The sequence below is a fragment of the Leucopleurus acutus genome (genome assembly GCF_964270905.1).
Source record: "Leucopleurus acutus genome assembly, chromosome: 4".
NCBI lineage: Eukaryota > Metazoa > Chordata > Mammalia > Artiodactyla > Delphinidae > Leucopleurus > Leucopleurus acutus.
In genome coordinates, this window is record NC_139146.1 from 57,630,833 (window position 1) to 57,651,462 (window position 20,630).

A 20,630-nucleotide genomic window follows, 5' to 3' on the forward strand; every position below is an offset into this window, starting at 1 on the left:
CAGTGAGATAAGTCAAACAGAGAAAGACAAATACTGTATGATATCACTAATAAGATGTGGAATCTAAAAAAGCTGAACTCTTAGGAACATAGAATGGTTGTTACAAGGGGTGGGGGTTATGGGAGTTAGGGAGATGTTTGCCAAAGGATACATTATTGCTACTAGAAGATAACTAAGTTCTGGCGATCCAATGTATAGCATTGTGATTATAGCCAATAATGATATATTATATACTATAATGTTGCTAAGAGACAAGATCTTAAGTTTTTACCACAAAATGAAATGATAATGATATGATGTGATGGAGGTGTTAGTTAATGCTATGGTGGGAATCACACTGCAATATTTAAATGTATCAAATCAACTGGGTGTACACCTTAAACTCACACAATGTACAATTACATCTCCATAAAAATTATTTTAAAAACTTCATGAAATATTTGTCAGTTTCCTAAGAAGGAGCCAAAAATCAGAAAACTTTTATAACTTGCTCAAAGTTACACAGCTAATATGTAGGACACTGGATTTTACTTCAAAGCCTATTATTTTTTTCTTTATCCATCTTCTAAACTGTCTTCTGTTAATCTGTATATTGACAAATAGAACATGGGTATGCATCACCTAATTATAATATATCTTTTTGAATCATTTTCTATTTAAAGTTGTAATATTTAAATTGAAAGCTATTAATCTTTATTCATTATTTCAAAAATATTTCCCATTGATTAATATTTCTAGTTTGAATGATTTCATAAAAAAATTTAGGTTAAATCAGTGTCAACAAATATTGAGTTTGTTTACAAATGTTTATAAGTAATTTCTAAATAAAAACTGTTCATTTCCCCAAAAGATCCAGTTTTTATACAAAGGGATCCTTTTAAAGAGCTATTTTACAAGGCTAAGAGGACATTCCTATTTTATGTTATGTATTTGTCATATAGCATGGTAAGTGAACAGTTAAGTACTCACATGTATCAACACTATCAATTTGACAAATAAATTAATGCACCTACTGTGCACAGAATATTTTACAAAGTAGTTTGTGCCTCCAGAAACAAAGCAATTAATTCTGTCCTCAGCACAGCTTATGAAAAAAGATATATCAATATATGCATTCATGTTAATGTGGTTAAAGTGGAAATATTTGTGTTAAATACTAAGTATGTGAAGCATGATGATATATCAGGAGAGAGAAATACATCATAGAGGAAATGATGGTTAGCTGGTGAAAGCAAGGATGGAATTTCATTGTGAAAACTTGGATCAAAGGGTGAGGATGAGGAAATCATATAAGTTAAAGAATCAACATTCAGGTTCTGTATAAATATTTATAATGAATTCAGCAAGCTTATACTAAAGATGAAAAGTGGAAAATAAGATAGAAAACATATAAAACCAAATCAAAGTGGGCTGCTATACATAAACATCTCTTTCAATCATTTTAGCTGAATATAGAAAGTATAATTCTCATATGATTTGACGGAAAGATCTATTTAAATCTCTTGTTATAACTTTCTAAAATTATAGTTTTCTTTCAATCGCTGAAGAAACATTTATGGAAACATTTTTAAACACAGCAAGGCAATATAATTCTTCAGCAAGATCTTTTACAGCAGTGGTCTCCAACATTTTTGGCACCAGGGACTGGTTTCATGGAAGATGAGTTTTCCATGGATGGGGCAGGGTGGGGGAATGGTTCAGGCAGTAATGCTGAGCGATGTGCAGCATGGGGGATGGCAGATGAAGGCTTCACTCTCTCCTCCACTGCTCACCTCCTGCTGTGCGGCCCGGGTCCGGTACCCGGCGGCGGCCCTGGGTTTGGGAATCCGTTTTAGAGTATTCTATGATCAACATGTAACTTATTACATAACCTCTATAATCAGCCAACTTACGAATGGTTTATTTGTATAAAAATGTGATTATGATTATCTGAGCCTCGTTTTAACCTGAGGTTGGGCAATATCCAGCCTGTAGATCTTTTTAATAGAACACTTGAAAATGAGTATTATCGCACTAGTTTGATGTCCAGATTTGTTGATAGCATGGATAGAGGACTTGCTGGATACCATAGTAAGGTGCAAAGCATGAGTTCCACCCAATCGGCTTTGCATTGTGCTTATTTTAAATATACACAGCTGGGTAAGATGCAGATTGTTCTATTAAAGTCACCTTTTGAATGAATGGTCTAAATTTGTATGTACTGAATAAAGGCTTCCCAAAGAATTTATTCCAAGTGTTTTTATTTCCGATGATTTAGTTGAGAAAAAAATAATTAATAAACATTATCAATTCAGGTTTAGTTAATCTGGCTTTTATTAAATAACCAGAAAAATATTAAATTTATTTTAAAAGCAAGATAACATTTTTGGTTTTATAAGGTTAATTTATTTGGAAAAATGGCTAATTTAAGAACAGATAAAAGGGGACGTGGCATCAAATTCCCATCATTAGAACTTAATTGGCATTAAAAAAAAAAAAACCTCCAGAATGTGTAAGAAAATTGATGCAGGAGGAATACTGAACCATTTTTAGCAGAAATAAAATGCTGATATCACTTTAGTGAACTTTAGATCAAAATGAAATGTACAGGTTAAAAAAATATATTCAAGACACCACCTTTTTTCATGATAGCTACTTTTATTCTTATCCTCCAAATCATACCAGAATATGAAGGCCACTTTAGGAAAGCAACAGGATCTAGAAAGCACAATTAAATAAAACTAAAATTTACTTACTTATTGACCACTGACTTTTGAAAACTGAAAATTACTTTCTATGTAGTACAAATTAAGTAACTTTTCTATCTGGTGTGATTCTATCTAATCAGCTCCTTCCTCATTTGCTTCTGGGAGGAAGTGAGGGAAGGCAGTGGAGACATTTCTAGGTAGTCCAGAGTCATGAGGTTAATACTATGAGGTTTATCTAATTTCCTTGCCTGTTGCTGCTAATGAATTTTTGCTTATGTCAGTTCTTTTACTAGTTTATGTTTTTCTCCTGTTGTATTATATCCCATATTGCTGCTGGCCTCTTTTTTATGTGTCTGTTGTTTCTAGAATTCCTTTCCTTGTCTTTCTCTTTTTATTATATATCATTTATTTTTGAGGTCCTATCTTTAGTCTCACATATTCTGTGTTACTGTGAATATTCCTTATAATGTTTTTTTCTTATAATGTTTTTTTGAGAGTCTTAATTTTTATTTCTTGCCATCCTTGTGTTCCATGAGCCATCCTTATAACCTTAATTTTTCTACTGAGATATAACTGACATATGACATTGTATTATTTTTAGGATTACAACATAATGATTTAATATATGTATATATTACAAAATGATTACAATACATTTATTAACATCCATCACCAAACATAGTTACACAATTTTTTCTTGCGGTGAGAACTTTTATGATCTACTCTCTTAACAACTTTCAAATATACAAAAACAGTATTGTTAATTCTAGTCACCGTGCTGTAAATTACAATCCCAGGACATACTGATCTTATAACTGGAAGTTCGTACCTTTTGATGACCTTCAAAGATAGTAATGACTAACTTTAAAATATTTTATTTACTCCCTCTCTCTGCTCTCACTCTCCATCTCTCTCTCCTTCCCTCTGTGTATATGTTTATGTGTGTGTAGGCTGTTTAATGGGAGAGATTCTGGCTCCCATATCTAATCTTTCATTTTGATATTTATTTCTTGTTTGATGAAAGTTCTTTGTAATTTGAAAATTTCTTTTGTATCTTATTTATTTTGACCCACAAATATTTAAGAAAGCAGATGATTAGCTGTAAACCCTTTAAAAACATGGGTCATGTCCAACAATTTCTTCCATTGTTTACTGACCACATTTGAACTGTAGAATATTGAAGACAGAAAGAGCATTAGCAACACCGTGCACAATGAGAATAAAATGCAGGAGATATAATTTGAACTTTAGGTTCAGGCCAGCAGAATTTAAAAGCCAGCTTCTTACTTACAAGCTGTGTGAATTTGAGATGAATATTAAAGAATCTAACCCTCAGTTTTCTCAAAAGAAAAATTAATTATTCCTACTTCATGTATTATTATATATTAAGTTTTATAAGTAAAACATAAACTCCAAATTTATTAAAAGCAGTGTGATTTTTCTAGCCTCTGCACTAGCATTTTCTTCATCTTTGGACGTAAGAAAAATGTTGGGAAATGTAATATAAGAGAAGGAAAGACAATGAGAATAAATGACTGATAGTTTGTAGATGCCGTTAATAAAGAGCCAAGACAAATAAAGTAAGTTTTTTAAGGAGCCTCTGCTCCAGAAATGGTTGTTAAACAAAGTAGTGGAAATTTCAAGTGAGAATTGTCCTATAGTTAATAACAACAAAAAAAAGATTATTTAATATGTATTCCATTAATTAAGTTTAGCATAAACAATGAAAGTGGTAATCTATAGATATCTCTGAAAAAACAAGAAGAAAAAAATGAGTTAAGGTGTCAGCCAATTTGACTAAGTACAAAAAATGGCATTCAAAATAACAATCCTTTCTCCATTGATTGCCTTTTCTCCTTTGGCAGAGATCAATGTATTATTTTTGTGTTGGTCTATTTCTGGGTTCTCTATTCTGTTCCATTAATCTATCAATTTTTCCATTAATAAACATTGTCTTTATTACTGTGGCTTTATAGTAAGACTTGAAGTTGTGTAGTGTTACTCCTGTGACCTTGTACTTCTTCATTATTGTGTTGGCTATTCTCAGTTGTTTTTCTTCAGTATTTTTATGTTCTTGAAGTATCTTCCTGGGCTTTTTATTGAGATTTTGCTGAATCTGCAGATTAAGTTGGGGATATAACTTTTTATTTATTTAGTTTCCAGTATTCTGAATGAAGCTCAGCTTTATCATTTAAATTTTCATTTTTAATAAAGTAATTAATTTTTAGGTTGAAATTGCAAAATATAAAAAATAAAAATACAATGAAACTTCTCTTTTCTCTGTTCATTCCCAGAGAAATCTCTTTTAATATCTATTTAAATATCTCCAGTTGTTGCCGACGTCATTGTAAATAATACACTTATTGTTTTCTTTCTTCTTTCACATTCTTTACAAAACTGTTGGCTCACCATTATGAAAAATGAGAATTTAGTTTGTTTTCCTTGAGTTTATAAGTACCTACTGTTTTCTTTAATTAAAGAATAATGTATCTTTAACATAGCTCAAATTTATCTTGCCATTACAGATTCCTTTTCTCCTGAAGATAGTACTCTAAAAGCTATTTAACTTTTCTCTCCATTGGTTTTTCTCTAGCCTCCGTGTAGTGCTGTTTCTTCAGGATTTTGTTTTACTCTATTTCTGGATAAGATCCACTGTCCTGTACCTTCTTTCTTTCTTTATCCTTTTCTTTCATATTTATTTCATGCATAGTTTAAAAAATACAGCATGACTTTCCCTCTGAAACTTTCTGCAGAGCTCTTCTAAAGGATATTTCTCTCTTATAGGTTTACTAAATATATAAGTATCCCTAAACAATATACTTTTTTTAAGTTTTATAGGTGCTTGGGATTTATATAAAGGGAAACATGTCATAAATATTTTCTCAATCTTGATTTTTCACTTTGAAATTCATACATGATTATTTGTGAATCATTAGAATATTCTTTTTCATTGCTGCAATAGATTTCATTGGATTTACTGCCAACAGAAACTCACATTGATTTCAGTTACTTATCATCATAAAATTATTCTAGAAAATCTTTCTCTGTACAATTTTAAAGTTTTCTAGGTTAAAGAGTTTTCTAGTTTTTCCACTATACCAGGGATAGTAATTGTTAGGATATGTGTCAACATGTTTCAAAAAATATAAATATGTATTAAATGTATAAATCTACATTAAATTTTCTAATGATAAGGCAATGTCACATTCTTAAGAATGAAAATTGTTCTGAGAAAATTGTTTACTGTGAAGGAATGTTTACAAATTTATATTTCAAATATGTTAAATCATACTGCAGTTTAGAATTAGCATATTGTCTGGCTGAATGAAAGATTATATTATAAAATAACTATGTGTTCTAAAAAATCTTGTTTTTCTTAAAATCCCTTTTACCAGATACTAACAAAGCTACTTCAGTTTTTCTTTGATTGTTTTTTGTTTAGCAATAAAACATTTTATCTAGACATTTTATTTTTAGCTTCTTTGATAACATTTATTTCTAGAAAACATTTAGGTAATTATTTTTTCTCTTTCTTTACCTAGTCTGATACTCTCTGTCTTCTAACTGACTAATTTAATAAATTTACATTTGTTTTGCTTATGTGTATATTTGAATTTATTTATATGATCATACCTTTTGTTTCAGTTTTAATTTTCTCTTCTATTGGATTTTTTTTCCTTTCTTCTTTTTTCCCTTTTTTTTCTGATTTGAAATTATGCAGTCTTTGTTTATTCTGTTAGTGTAATTAATCTAGCAGTTGCAAGATTTTCACTGTTGGACATCTTTCTAAAAATATTTACCATGGTAATGCTATAAGCAAAAGTCTGAAATTTCTTGAAACACCTCCTCATTGATTGCCCTCATTATTTGTTCTAAACGTATGGGCTTATTCCTATATTACATTACTTTGATTACAGAAGAGAGGTCAGAAAGGAATTTGTGAATAATATGCTTCCTCAAAGGATATATTTCAAAAAGTGGCTATTCTAATTTCCATTTTTGAAATGTTATATATTCATATTTATATCCTCTATACCAATATCTATATATGAAGTCCTGCAATGCCACAACATTTACTGGAAGATGGTTCAGTCATTTTATTATGGTATATTAAATATTATTAAAATATATGTGAATTTTATGCACATTTAAAGAGAGAGAAACATTATAGAACATTGTGATATGTTGATTCTTTCTCTTATTTTCTGAGAAAATGGAGTTCTTCCTTCTATGTATACAGACAAAAAGACATTTTTTTCTATTTAATTTTGCTCCAGTTTTCTACTGCTCAGTTGTGTGATGGACTCTAAAACAATGGATATCATAATATGACTATCAATCATCACAGGCAAAAATAGTGTCAAGTGCAATTATTTATCAATAGGAGTCTTCTTATCTATTCTAATCTTGCTTTGACTAATATAAGTAACCACTTGAGTACCAATTTTCTCATCCACATATAAGGTAAGGGAATAAGATTTATTATAAAGTTATTTTTTTTGACAAGTGACAGGTTTCTTTGTATGTTTGAATACATAGTCTTCAGAAAATTTTGTTGAATTTTAAAATAATAATGATATAAATAATAAAAGTAATAAGTTACAGCTGTAGTAAGTCTGCAAGTGCTTTTGTCATGTTGTGTATACTGCAAAAACATACATGTGATGAACTTGAAGAAATTTTTCACCTTTATAAACTTTCTTAAACCAGAGTCCTTTATTAAAATCACTGAGTTTTTTATCAGATCCTTAGTATGAGGCTAATGGAAATACCAAATAAGCTACTTAATTTTGAGTTTAAATATACTTTTTTGTATTATTCTCAGTATTAACTGGAATATTCTTCCCAATTCAACCTAAATATGAATCCTGTAGATAAACAGTTCAGTTATTTATCTATGGCTCTGTTTAGTTTTTTAACTAAACTCTTGCAGTATCACAGAACTGTATTTTTAGAGATATTTTTCCATAATAAAATACAGTTGTCTCATTTTAAAAGAGATATTTTAATAGATAATGTATATTTATTAATACACATTTCTGAATATAAAGAAATATGTATCATGAGTGTAGAAAAGATGCAACTATAAAGATGGTCAACAATTTATGTATACATAGTCAAGTTGTTTACTTTTCATTCATTTTTATTCTTATAATCACTTACAGAATAAATCTGGTTACTATTCTGAACAAAGTGTCTGTAGTCATACTCAAATGGAAAAATGTACATCACTTAATATGTTCCAAAATGTATTGTTTTTAGAGATCATACTGATATGGTAAAAAGATTATAAAATATTAGCATATCCTTAAATAGTGTATCACTTTTTGATATTTCTGTATTTTTCAGTTGTCTAATTGCATTATCACTATTATTTTGTGACTCTTTTCTCTGCTTTCCTTAAAAAGAAGTCACAACATAGAGTAGTAATGGGTTTTATTTGCTTCACTGGCTCTGTCACTAAGAGAGTTTTATTTAACTCATATGTTTCCATTTACTTCAAAGCTTAAACTTTATTACATCATTTTCTTTCATATTTACACATCAACATTTGTAACTAAGGGTGATTTTGTTTTCAGTGCATGTGAAATAAATCTTTTAAAGAATGTGATTATAAGCTCCAATTTGATTTTATTGTAGTTGTAAGAAGTCAGGACTTTATTAAATGTGTGACTTCCACTTGCATCCCAAGAGAAATGAATTAAAGGAATAAAAGTGTTTATTTGTTATGAATTTATTATACATATATTCAGTTCACAGCAATCTTTACGCTGTAACTACTTAATTAACACAAAGGAAAATGCTGTAAATATAAATATTTAAAGAAAAAAATTAATTGTTTAATGTCAATGAACCTTGAAAAAAGATTTAGTGAATTTCTTGAGTGTATTTTTTATCATAAGTCTAACACTACAGCAATCCTGTTGTTGATATAAACCTTCTGTTTGTACTAAACACAATAATGAAGCTCTCCTTTTTGTCATCAGTTGAAATGTCATCTAATATAATTCTTAGTACTGAAAAAGATAGATGATGGAAAGAAAGAAAAGTAATTTGCCATCAAAAATGTTTCTGTCTTACGGAACAATAATAATTATTTGAATCAGTGGACTATTTGTTAAGCAACTCCCTATTCATAAGCAATTATAATGATAATTCATAGGGATTATGATAAAACTAGATTATTGTTTCATTTATGTTATTTATTAAGTAAATATTTATTAACTATTTAATATATGCAAGGTGCTTTTCTGGACACTGATGATAGTGAACAAAACAAAAAAAATATTTTGCCTTCCATTTCTGTCCACTGTAAAACAGGCTCATATGAGGCACAAATAAGAAGGGAGGGGTGAGTATAAAGCAAGCAAACCCCTTCACAACAAACTAGCGGTGCCTGACTTATGGGAGTTGAGGGTGGGAAGTGTTTGGAGACCTGTGCATTAATGATTAAAATTAAAAGCAATGGTTATGGGAACATAGTATGTTATAAAAACAATGAAAGTAGAATCAGTTAATAATGCTGGTAAGAATATTCTACCAATGGCAATTTTTAAAATTACATAGTTCATGATAGAAATTGAAGGGAGAACAAAGGGTGATGTTTATTAGCCAACAAATTTATACTACTGACGGAACTGGATTCAGGGATATATGGAGCTGTGGAATACGGATCATCACAACTTGATGAACGTGGATGTTAAGATGTATGATGTGTTGAGAAGAAACAAATAATTTCATCTGATGGGAGCTAAGGTGACTCACACAGGAAGTAGAAGCTTGGGAAGACTTGATAAAGACAAGTTATTAAAATATTCTAGAGTGAAGTTTGGGGAAGACACTGAAAACAACTGGAATAAAAAGATAAAAGTCACAACGCATGCTTCAGTGTGGCTTTAAATTCAAGTTTTACCTTTCTAAGAGACAAGTCCTTATTTTTCTATTAAAATATTTGTGAATGGAAGTACATTTTCATATGTGAATTTAAAATAAAATCTTTTAGTATATTTTGTATCATTGACTAAGATTTTCCACTTTATGTTATTTAAAAAACAAACAAACAAGAAAACAACCTTTTATTAGTCACAAGATATTGATAAGAGGAGTTTTCCTAAACACCCAAAATCCATGTTAGTAATTGTGTAATTTTAATTCTGGCGATAGTGTTACCACACATGTTCAATTTTCTTCTCTGACCTCCCCATCAGTTCCTAACAAGAGTTTAATTATTTAAATATGGAAAGTGGACATTTATCTGAATGAACATATTTTATAAGAAATAAAAGTTTAAACTGTTATAGCCTTGAAAGTTATAAATAGAAACTATTTGATGATGACTAAAAGTATGCTTATTTAAATATTTACTCAATAAGTAATTTTTGATCTCTTCTTCCTGATTATGATTATCTTAGCTTTATGTTTAATTTGACCTTTGCATACTGAATGGAGATTCAGTATGCAAAAATGCATAAATCAATAGTAAATGTATATAAAAGAATGTAAAGGAATAGTCCATGGTATTCACACCTACTGATTAAAGTTTATATTGAGATAGGAGCTAGCATAATAGTCAATTTAGGGTATATTTTTAAATATTACATTTTAACTTAACTGACCTAATAGTTATAATATTATAACCATAGCCATATTAAAAAGATTATATAACTTCAATATGCATGCAAAATAATTTTAACTTGATATAATCTGTATTTAACTGCTATTTTATTTACAATCATAACCATTTTCAAAATTACCCAGCAGGTTATAAACATCAATTCTAAAAATATGAAACTGGGCTTCCCTGGTGGCACAGTGGTTGAGAGTCCACCTGCTGATGCAGGGGACATGTGTTCATGCCCTGGTCCGGGAGGATCCCACATGCCACAGAGCGGCTGGACCCGTGAGCCGTGGTGGCTGAGCCTGCACATCCAGAGCCTGTGCTCTGCAATGGGAGAGGCCACAACAGTGAAAGGTCCACGTACCACAAAAAAACAAACAAACAAACAAAAATAAATAAATAAAAATATGAAACTGTGATGGGTTGGGAAAATAACACATTATTTTTTCTTCTATAAATATATCCTTTTATTCTTCCAGATGATCAACCAACAGCTGCATGTTACATCAGCTGTCCTTTATTTTGATGAATGTTTATAAATGAAGCACTTTTGATTTTTTAAAAAATCTGTCATTATTATGCATATACTGACAAATTAAAAACAAAAAAACTTTTGAAAGATTTCTTCTCTCATACTTCTATTGGTAGGTGAAAAAAATATATACATTTTAGGCATTCTGACAATTGTGATGATAAGGAAGTTATATTACTTCTCTTTTTTAAAAGCTTATTTTAAATTTAAATAAAATACCCATGAGTTAAATTAGCATTGATGATGATGATTGTGATTTCCTTTTGAGAATGAGGGAATAATTTACCAACATACTGCAAACTCTGTCAACTAAATATTTTTATTGTGAACTCATTATAAAGTCATCTGCTTTTAATCTTAAACTTGACATTCATTTGAATGCTCTCAAGTAATTAAATATCAACTGAGCACTTGCAAATGCTAATGTTCTCCATGGCATTTGGTTATTTTCATTGTACTTACAGTGCACTAAATTGTTCTGTGAAGGACTCTGAGTGTTCCTGTTGTATCCCACCTCATTATTTTTTTTATTACTGCATTGTTAGAAGATGTAAAATCTTGGTCAAGTTTGTATTTAGCCATTCAGCTGATGGGAATATCCTTGGGTGAAGATATCATTTTTACCAATGCTTCACGTATTCTAAAGTTCCAATGAGAGAAATTCATTTATGTATTCATATTTGTTTATCCATTGTTCCATTGCAAATTTTTCAGTAAATAATAACATTTTAATTATAGAACCATTTAACCTTTGCAACAGTTTATTTATTTATTTATTTTTGAATATATAAAAAAATGTTTGATTGTTATCTTATTTATTCTGGGCACTCTAAATCAAAGATTTTACTTATGCCAACCTGACACCCTATCCTTTAAAATCTAATACAAAAATATATAAGGAAATTAAAGATTTTGCTCTAAATATAGGTTTATAAGAAATAAAATTTAATTGAACAAAATTGGAATGACCAAACACCTTGCAATTTGTTGAAGGTGATACACATTTTCTTAATTAATATATTATATTATTTTCCTCAAAAAAATATTCTAAATACATTTTGTAAAGTGTATATTATACAGCAGAGGATTTTAGTTGCTGTCTTTCAGAAACCTATCATTAGACAATAGGAAATATATATCCATTTTTTCATTAAAGAGGGTTTAAAAACTCTAAGCCTAGCATAACATTGTTATTAAAACACATTTTCTGGTAGAGAATAAACTTGAAAATTAAATGAATATCAATAATATTACATTTTCTTTAGATTTCACTAGAGTTGTTTTTGAATAGGACGCCATGATAAGATATATGTTTAGATAATAGCAACTTGCCAAAGAACTGATCATATGTAAATCAATGTCTCTGAGTTTTTTGTTTTGTTTTATTTCTCTTGTCTATAATTTAGAAATTTTTATCTCCTCTCTAATGATACCCAGTGGAAAAATAACATTGTGATTTTTTAAAAATGTTGTTATATAAGCACATTTAGGGTAAATTGGGACAGTGTGGTTGGCACACATCTGCTTTAGTAAGAAAACCACAAATTATTCATATTTCTAAGAGTATAGTATGTTTCTTAACATATATATATATATATATATATATATATATATATACACACACACACACACAAACATTTAAATTATAGGCACAAAATTGTGTTGCAGTAACACACTTTATCTGTCGTAAACATTATTTTTTAGACTAGTCATCATACTTTCATGCTCCTTTTAATGACTCAGGTCTGACCGTGGATCATTTTATCTTTGCTTCAGGGACAGACATGTGTCCAAAAAGTATTAGGAATATATAATATGATTGTTGCTGGGATTGTTGGAATAATCATTTTTCTGGGTATGAATATGAAACCTAGATTTGTGAGAAGCATGTGAAACTCAGACAAAGGGCAGAAGACCCAAGAGAAGGAAATAAAATGATAATTTCTGAGTTAATAAATCTGGCTATACTATCTTAAGCCTATAAATATGAGCCAGTAAATTCATTGTCACTCATTCTTTTTAAACTAACCTGCAAATGAGATTCACTTAATTGATACTCTAAAGTTAGCTATAAAAGAAAACAAACAAAACTAAAAATTTGCAAGCTACTTTTTAAGTGAAGGTTAGTAACTATCAATGTATTTCTCTAAAAAAAGATTATTTTCTAATTAAGTGCAAATTTTAAAATATATTTAAAAAGTATTTATTCAGACTGTACTTAGCATAATCATTCAAAACAGGTAAAAACCCAGGCTATAGAACCTTGTTTCTTGGTGAGGCAATTTAAAGACAAATGTTGAGTTTTCCTTTTCCTTTTCTTTTTTTTTTTCTTCGGTCTGCCACATAGCTATTAGCAAATAGATCTTATTTGAATATAAAAAGACTTTTTAAAAATTATAAGCCATTTTCCCAGAATACCCAAAAACTGGATTTTCATTTCAGATCTGTTCTTGACCTACTAAGAGTACTCTTATAGGGGAAATGATATGAAGTCCCACTCAATTACATGGTGGAACTGGGAGGTACAATTAACATGCCCTCAACTCAGGGTTATCACCTCCATTGGTTAGTCATCAAGACTGAGCTTTCTCCATTAGATGCTCCTAATTTTGTCTTAAAGCATTGCTTCTCTTGGAGTTCTGATCCACTCTTGTATTTTAAGGCAGAGTTATTTATCAAATTCCCTACTAGATATCTCCATTTCTAATCGATATCTAACAAAACTCCTGACTTTTTCTCTTCTCATACAGTCTTAAAGTTCATCTATTAGGAGAAGTGAAGAGTATGCATCCAAATCCTACTACATTGCTTGGAAGCCTAAGCTGCTAAGGCAGCATCAAGCAGCAAGAATTAAAGAAAAAGTTGCTTTAAGGATGGAGAGCTAAATAAAGACACAAAAGAAGGACAGGCCCATTGAAGTTGACACACATCCATTTATATAGTTTTTTCCTACTCTGCTCCCTTTTCATCACAGGAAATAATATTCTAAAGATACTCGCTGAAACTTACAGTTTGTGGATAGAAATTTACAATTTGTTGGATACAGTTACCCTAGGACACAATCTGCAGAGGCAATTAGTACATATTAGGTGTCTATTATGTCCCTGGTATGTTATATCATTTAATTTTCCCTTTTATAGCAATAAAATTTATTTTCCCCCTATTCAGATTAGGAATCTGTGATCCAGAGAAGCAGAATTGGAATATGGTTATAAAAAAGAACAGATATCATGTCCAGTCTGATTAAACCTACTCTCCTTTTTAAAAAAATGTACAGGAAAATAAAAATCGCTGCATTTGGTCAATCAACAGAGACAACCTGTGCTGGTTCCTCATAACAGCTGTATAGGAACAGTGTTACATGTGGACAAGGCAGCCCCAAAGTAAACCTAGCAGATGACCTACCAGATTGGGTCATAGAGCATCTTGTGCAGTTAGCTGGTTCTCAAAAGAGAATGAGGGGGCTGGGAGGAAAAGTAATGTCTTTTACATTGTGAACTGAATGTATAAAAAGAAAACTAGACAATCTGAGAATTAACATGAGTGGAAATGCAGAGAGCTAATTGTAAAGAAAAATGATTATTCCATTAGCTCATGTGAACAACAAAAAGAAAAAATAAATGTATAAAAACCATCAATATTTTAAAGATGCTGAAATAACAGTAATCTCAAAATGCTTGATGGCAAAGGAATATTTTGAAAGTTGTTTTTGGAAGAAAGTAGCATTAATTGTTTATATAATTTGAGCAAATGCATTTAAATCCTTTAAGATTACTCAGAGTGGACAATATGGTTATTAGTTTAACCTGCTTAAAGGCACCTAAGAACAAGTTTTCTTTCTAGAACTTTCCAGTGTGTTTGTTTGAAACAGTATCCCCTAGAAATTGCACCTTCAGATGGCTTAGCATGCTTTTCAATCTTAAATTTGAAGTTAAAACAGCTAAAATATTATATTTATATGTTCTCATTATTTCAAGCCCTGTCACATCACTTATGACATATTACTTAATGATAAACAGTGCCATAAATGAAATTGCATACTATAAAATATCATAATAGAATAAATAAAACAGAGAATTCAGTGGGTTCATTTTATTTTCCTTGAACCATTAACCAAGCATTGATATTATCTTCAGTGACAGAAACTGGTGAAGACAAAAGGCTTGCATTTTCTGCTGCTGAGCTGAAAACACAGATTAGGAAAGAGCCAGAATTTTTTATAATTTTATTTTGAGGCATATAGATAATCATTCTGCTCTTTCCAGGTGTGATTAGAGCCATTTTGACATCTAGCAAAGCAAAGAAATACATAATTTACTCTTCAAGGCAAAAGCTAAATGAAGCCTCAGAAAGTTATTTAATCTTGTCATTTTTCCCTAATCAGGGATAAACCTAAAAACAGCAGAGAGAGATGAATCAAGGTCTGAGATGAAAGTCGTTAGTCCTTTTCAGTCATCATTCATTCACTCATTCACCAATTCACCTATTCGACGAATACTAATTGAGTGTTTCCTAAGTGCTGGGTACTGGAGATCCAGGGTCATTATTCTAAACCTTTGTCATCAAGAAACCCACAGGGGATGAGTAAAAGCTTTGAGATGGGAAAAAAGATGGTAAATAGAGTCCTGAATGATGAAAGACATTTGACCAGGAGGAGAGAAGCATAAAAATGTTACAGACCAAAGAAAGATGTGTTCATAGTCTGGAGAAGAAAGACACATGGAGTATTTGAGATGGCACAATGCCAGGTAATGGATGGTGAGAGAAAGGCTGAAGAGGCAGGGAAGAGGAATGAGGACTTTATCCTGAGGTCACCATCCTGCTATGGAAAGGCTTTAAGCTGAGGAGTGATAGATTTACATCTGTATTTTAAAAATATTATTATCATTGCACTAGGGAGAAATGACTGATGAATGGAAGTGAGAAGACCACTTATAACCTCCTATTGGTAAGAAATTAACCTCTACATTATTAGCTGTAGACAGTGGATATGGAATGCAGTAGACACAGTAAAGATTGTTTCCAGAAAGTACTCTGTAAACCTGTGTTTATATCTTTCATTTATCTTAAGAGACTTTATCCCATGTCCTATGGCTGTAATGTCAGGTGATGGAGAAATTAACATTTTAGCCTTCTTAGAAGCAATTTAACAATATCCCAACAGCTATTCAATAAACTTCCCTCCTTTATATTACAGCAGTCTGTCTGTCTACATTACTTTCTAATAGTTTCATTAAAAAAAAACTCAGTGGGGCTTCCCTGGTGGCGCAGTGGTTGAGAGTCCGCCTGCCGATGCAGGGGACGCGGGTTCATGCCCCGGCCAGGGAGGATCCCACATGCCGCGGAGCGGCTGGGCCCGTGAGCCATGGCCGCTGAGCCTGTGCGTCTGGAGCCTGTGCTCCGCAGTGGGAGAGGCCACAACAGTGAGAGGCCCGCGTAATGCAAAAAAAAAAAAAAAAAAAAAAAAAAAACTCAGTGGAACACTGACAAAACCATTTAGGTCAAAGTCTAAAACTTTTTATCTTCAGCACCAAGCATAGGGTCTTTTGCATAAAGTTTTTGTAATAAATATTACTTTTAGGCACAAATGAATTATTTAATCAATGTTATCAAACTGTTGTTTACAGTGACTATTTTCTCAAGAACTTTGTAATAAGAGGAGTAAGATGGGCTTCTGAGGTTAAGATCAAAACAGTTATGCAAAGTCACATTAAAGGGGAAGAAATACATGCAGATGACTAAGACTCGATTGTATCCTCAGTAAATTCATTTATTATTCAGCAATATTTATTTCCTAGATACTATTCTAGGCACATGTCTCACATGATGTGAGACAAAATTAAATATTAGACAGATTAGTAAATTAGTATTTAGGACACTTTGGTTGCAAGTAACAAAGATCCAGTTTAAAATAACTTAAGCCAAATGAGAGAGAGAGAGAGAGAGAAGAAGAAGAAGAAGAAGAAGAAGAAGAAGAAGAAGAGGAAGAAGAAGGAGGAGGAGGAGGAGGAGGAGGGGAAGGAGGAGGAGGGGGAGGAGGAGGGGGAGGGGGAGAAGGAGAAGAAGAAGAAGGGGAAGAAGGAAAAGAAGAAGGGAAGGAGAAGAAGAAGAAGGAGAAAGAGAGGAAGAAGAAGAAGAAGGGGAGGAAGGGAAGAAGGAAGGAAGGAAGGAAAGAAGGGAGAGAGGGAGGGAAAGAGGAAGTGAAGGAGGGAGGGAAGGAAGGAAATGATGCAGTGAAGTAGTTTTATTGACCATGAAACAGGAAAGTCCATATGGTAGATTTCAGGGTTGTCTGGGCCTGGTGGCTCCAACAACACCATAGGACTGTATCTCCATTCTTTGCACAGACTTTATGTATGTATAGTAGTCATGAGGGTCCCTCAATACTCACATCTCACCACTTCACCCCAAAAAGAGCACTTTTGTTCTTAGAAACCTGATAGAAAAGTCCTGGGTAGATATTGGTTTAGTCACATGTCTGAGTCTTTTGTAGTGACCAGGCAAAATGTCCACTTAAAAAGGTAGAAAAGGGACTTCCCTGGTGGTACAGTGGCGTGCTTCCACTGCAGGGGGCACAGGTTTGATCCCTGGTCAGGGAACTGGGATCCTGAATGCCAAGCAGCCTGGCCAAAAAATAAAAAAAATAAAAGGTAGAAAAATCATGCTTCACAGAAGACAATGTGTTGAGAATTCCCTAGCAGTCCAGTGGTTAAGACTCAGCATTCACTGTCAGCAGGGTGAGCTCAATCCCCAGTCAGGGCACTAATTTCTCACAAGCCACGATGTGCGGCCAAATACATAAATAAATAAACAACTTCATACATCTTTATTTGAAAAAAAAAGAAGAAAAAGAAAGGGGCAATGTGTTAGCCCCAGGCACTTGGAAATTAGAGATTCTTAAAGGCAAATCTGGCAGTGTCCATCCAGTGGCAAGGATGATTTGTCTTCCTTCTTGTAGAAATGGATACCTTTAATTATAATCAAAGTCTTAAATGCTCTTATAATGTACCACTGATAGAGTTCACAGATTCTTCTCTTAGAAACCTCTGAGTCTGAATCTCTTCTCTTCCACTAACTTCTACAGTGAACTTGGGTAGTTTATTTCTTCACTTTCTTTTCATGAGAAATCTATATCCCTTTACTGAATATGTTTATTAATGTATATAATATCAGCTATGGAGGAGACTGCAGAGACCATTTTGCCCAAAATATTGCATGTTTTTAAGGTAATAGAGTGGACGCAGAGAAGCAGTATATTGTATTATCTTAAAAAAAAAAACCTATAATAATCAGAGTAATTAAAAAAAACTGTATCTTTTTCCTAAGCCAAGTTATCTTTTTTGTTTTTTTTTTAGATGTCATTCTCCAAAAAACATGCCTTACAATTTCCTAGAATTGGTCCAACTTCTTTCTCAAGAAGACTGGTAAAAGCCACCCTGTTCTTGTTGATCTTTTTAAAGCACAACAGGAATGTTTTCTTGTCTCAGGGTCTTTGCACTTGCTATTTCCGCTTTTGTAGACTCCTTTTTATCTTGGTCCCTCCCTTCCTTCAGATGTTAACTCAGATATCACCAACTTAGAGAGTCTCTTCTCACCTTTCCATCTAAAATTGTCACTATTCTCTGCCTCTGCACACAGGGCTATTATGTTTGAAATCATCTAAGAGTTAAGCATTTTTTATTAGTAACACTATTTTAAATATTCATAAAGGACTCCTAGAGACATTAAACAATTCATGATACATCCACATGAAGTATGAGACATAGTGTTGCTATAAAAAACATGATAGATATTTATATGTTAAAATAGAATAAATTCCAAGATACACTGCTACCTTATTTTAGAACACTCCCATTTGTGTATAGAATTATAAATATATATATACACACATACATATTCATATACATTTATAAAGACATATGTGATTCTGAAAGCATATATGATTTCTTTGGGAAAAAAAGGTCTTTCATAAAGATGCATAAATTACTTTTCCAATAAACCTATTTAAAAAAATAAAAGAGAGCAATTTATCCATGAATTACAAATTATTTATTGAATAACTATTATGTGCCACACACTGTGAAGACTGAGCTACAAGCTAGTGACTCAGGTGAGTCCTAGATAGAAATCCTAATATTTAGTATACAGTATTATCTGGAGATATACCTTCGACTCCCCATCCTTGTCTAAAAGAGATCATCTTAGATGAAGGAGATTTAAAACATAAGTGAGTGAAATATATGATGTATTAGGCGTTTGTAAAATATAACTGATAATGAGAAAAGGAAGAGAGTGGGAATAGAAAAATTTAAAGAGGTAGAGAACAGAGTGAATGTAAGCAGAATGGGTAGGGAAAGACTCTCTGAGTTGGGGAAATTTGAATCAGGATGTGAACAAAGTAAGAGATTAAGACATAAAGAAAACTAGGGGGCAGACAGGGGAAGGAACAGCATAGTGCAAAGATCCCCAGACAGAGACATACCTATACATTTGAGGAAGTGCTAAAGGAATGGCACAGCTGTTGAAAGTTCTTCTGAGAACAATGTTAAAGCATTTTTAGGAAGTCCTACAGCACTTGTCTGGGCAAATAGCCTACTCTGATACTGGGCTAATTAGATTACCTAGGTTGGGCCAAAAGAATCTTTCACATGATCCAGTCTAACTTAATAGGATTCTATAGTATGACTGGGGCAGTAATGTCTCCTAATAATATAGTCTATTTTATTTTTTGTCTGCCTCTATTATTTTGCCTATAGTTCCCTTTGGGTGAACTCATGGGGAAAGGTTATTTTATTGAGAACTATGTAGTTAGAGATTCCTATATCCCTAGAATAATTTCATCCTAATTGCAATAAAATTCTTCATTAGATAGCTGATAGGATGTACAATTGCAATTTTAATGCCTTTTTTCCAGTTGTTCAAAAACTTTGCTTGAGGTAATATTGACTCTCTCTATATCAGCTGCAATTGGATTGATTATGAGGTTAGTGCAGGTTTGCTGCATTGATACTAAGTTTATATCATCTTGAACATGCTTAGCATATTGTAAAAGAACTAAATTTGCATTTTAGGCTCTAAAAATTTCATTGTAAAAAAATGGAAACACTTTATGAGTGTTAAATGCTTTATTGAATGCATTGTCAAAATCTCCTTCTCCACACCTAGATATAAATGAAAAATATTTGTATTTGAGATGGCAGTGTGTTTGCCAGTGTTGTTCTCCAACTACTATTGGCCATACAATGCCAACAAAAAACTTATTGATAATTTTCAACATTTTTCTCAAACCTTGTCAACTAATTAGAGAAACATGACAAGATTTTTAAACAAGATGTCTTCATGAGGAACAATAAATAGTTGAACTTTTTAATGTCCATAAGTGGACAAACTATGAACTTAATAGTATGTCAATTTTTTTTTTTTTTTTTTTTTTGCGGTACACGGGCCTCTCACTGCTGTGGCCCCTCCCGCCGCGGAGCACAGGCCCCGGACGCGCAGGCTCAGTGGCCAGGGCTCACGGGCCCAGCCTCTCCGCGGCATGTGGGATCTTCCCGGACCGGGGCACGAACCCATGTCCCCTGCATCGGCAGGCGGACTCTCAACCACTGTGCCACCAGGGAAGCCCACTAATATGTCAATTTTTTTGTTGCCTCTCAAACCAAAAGGTTTTATTAAAGACATTCATTAAACTAGAATGCTGTTGAAAAAATTTAAGAATAAGAAAACACATTTGATTCTGCTTTGAGAACATGCAATGTTTTAAAATAAAATAGAAAGAAGGCACTTTAAATGT

At 32.1% G+C, this 20,630-nt stretch overlaps 1 pseudogene across 1 annotated transcript in view; it reads left to right on the forward strand.

Annotated features, from left to right (window-relative positions):
• Window positions 1–1,692: 1,692 nt before the first annotated feature.
• LOC309961102 (UBX domain-containing protein 6-like) overlaps window positions 1,693–20,630 on the forward strand; it is a 118,738-nt pseudogene continuing 99,800 nt past the window's right edge. Inside the window, exon 1 of the transcript in view lies at window positions 1,693–1,854. The product of the transcript in view is annotated as a UBX domain-containing protein 6-like (transcript). The remainder of the gene's footprint in view (window positions 1,855–20,630) is intronic.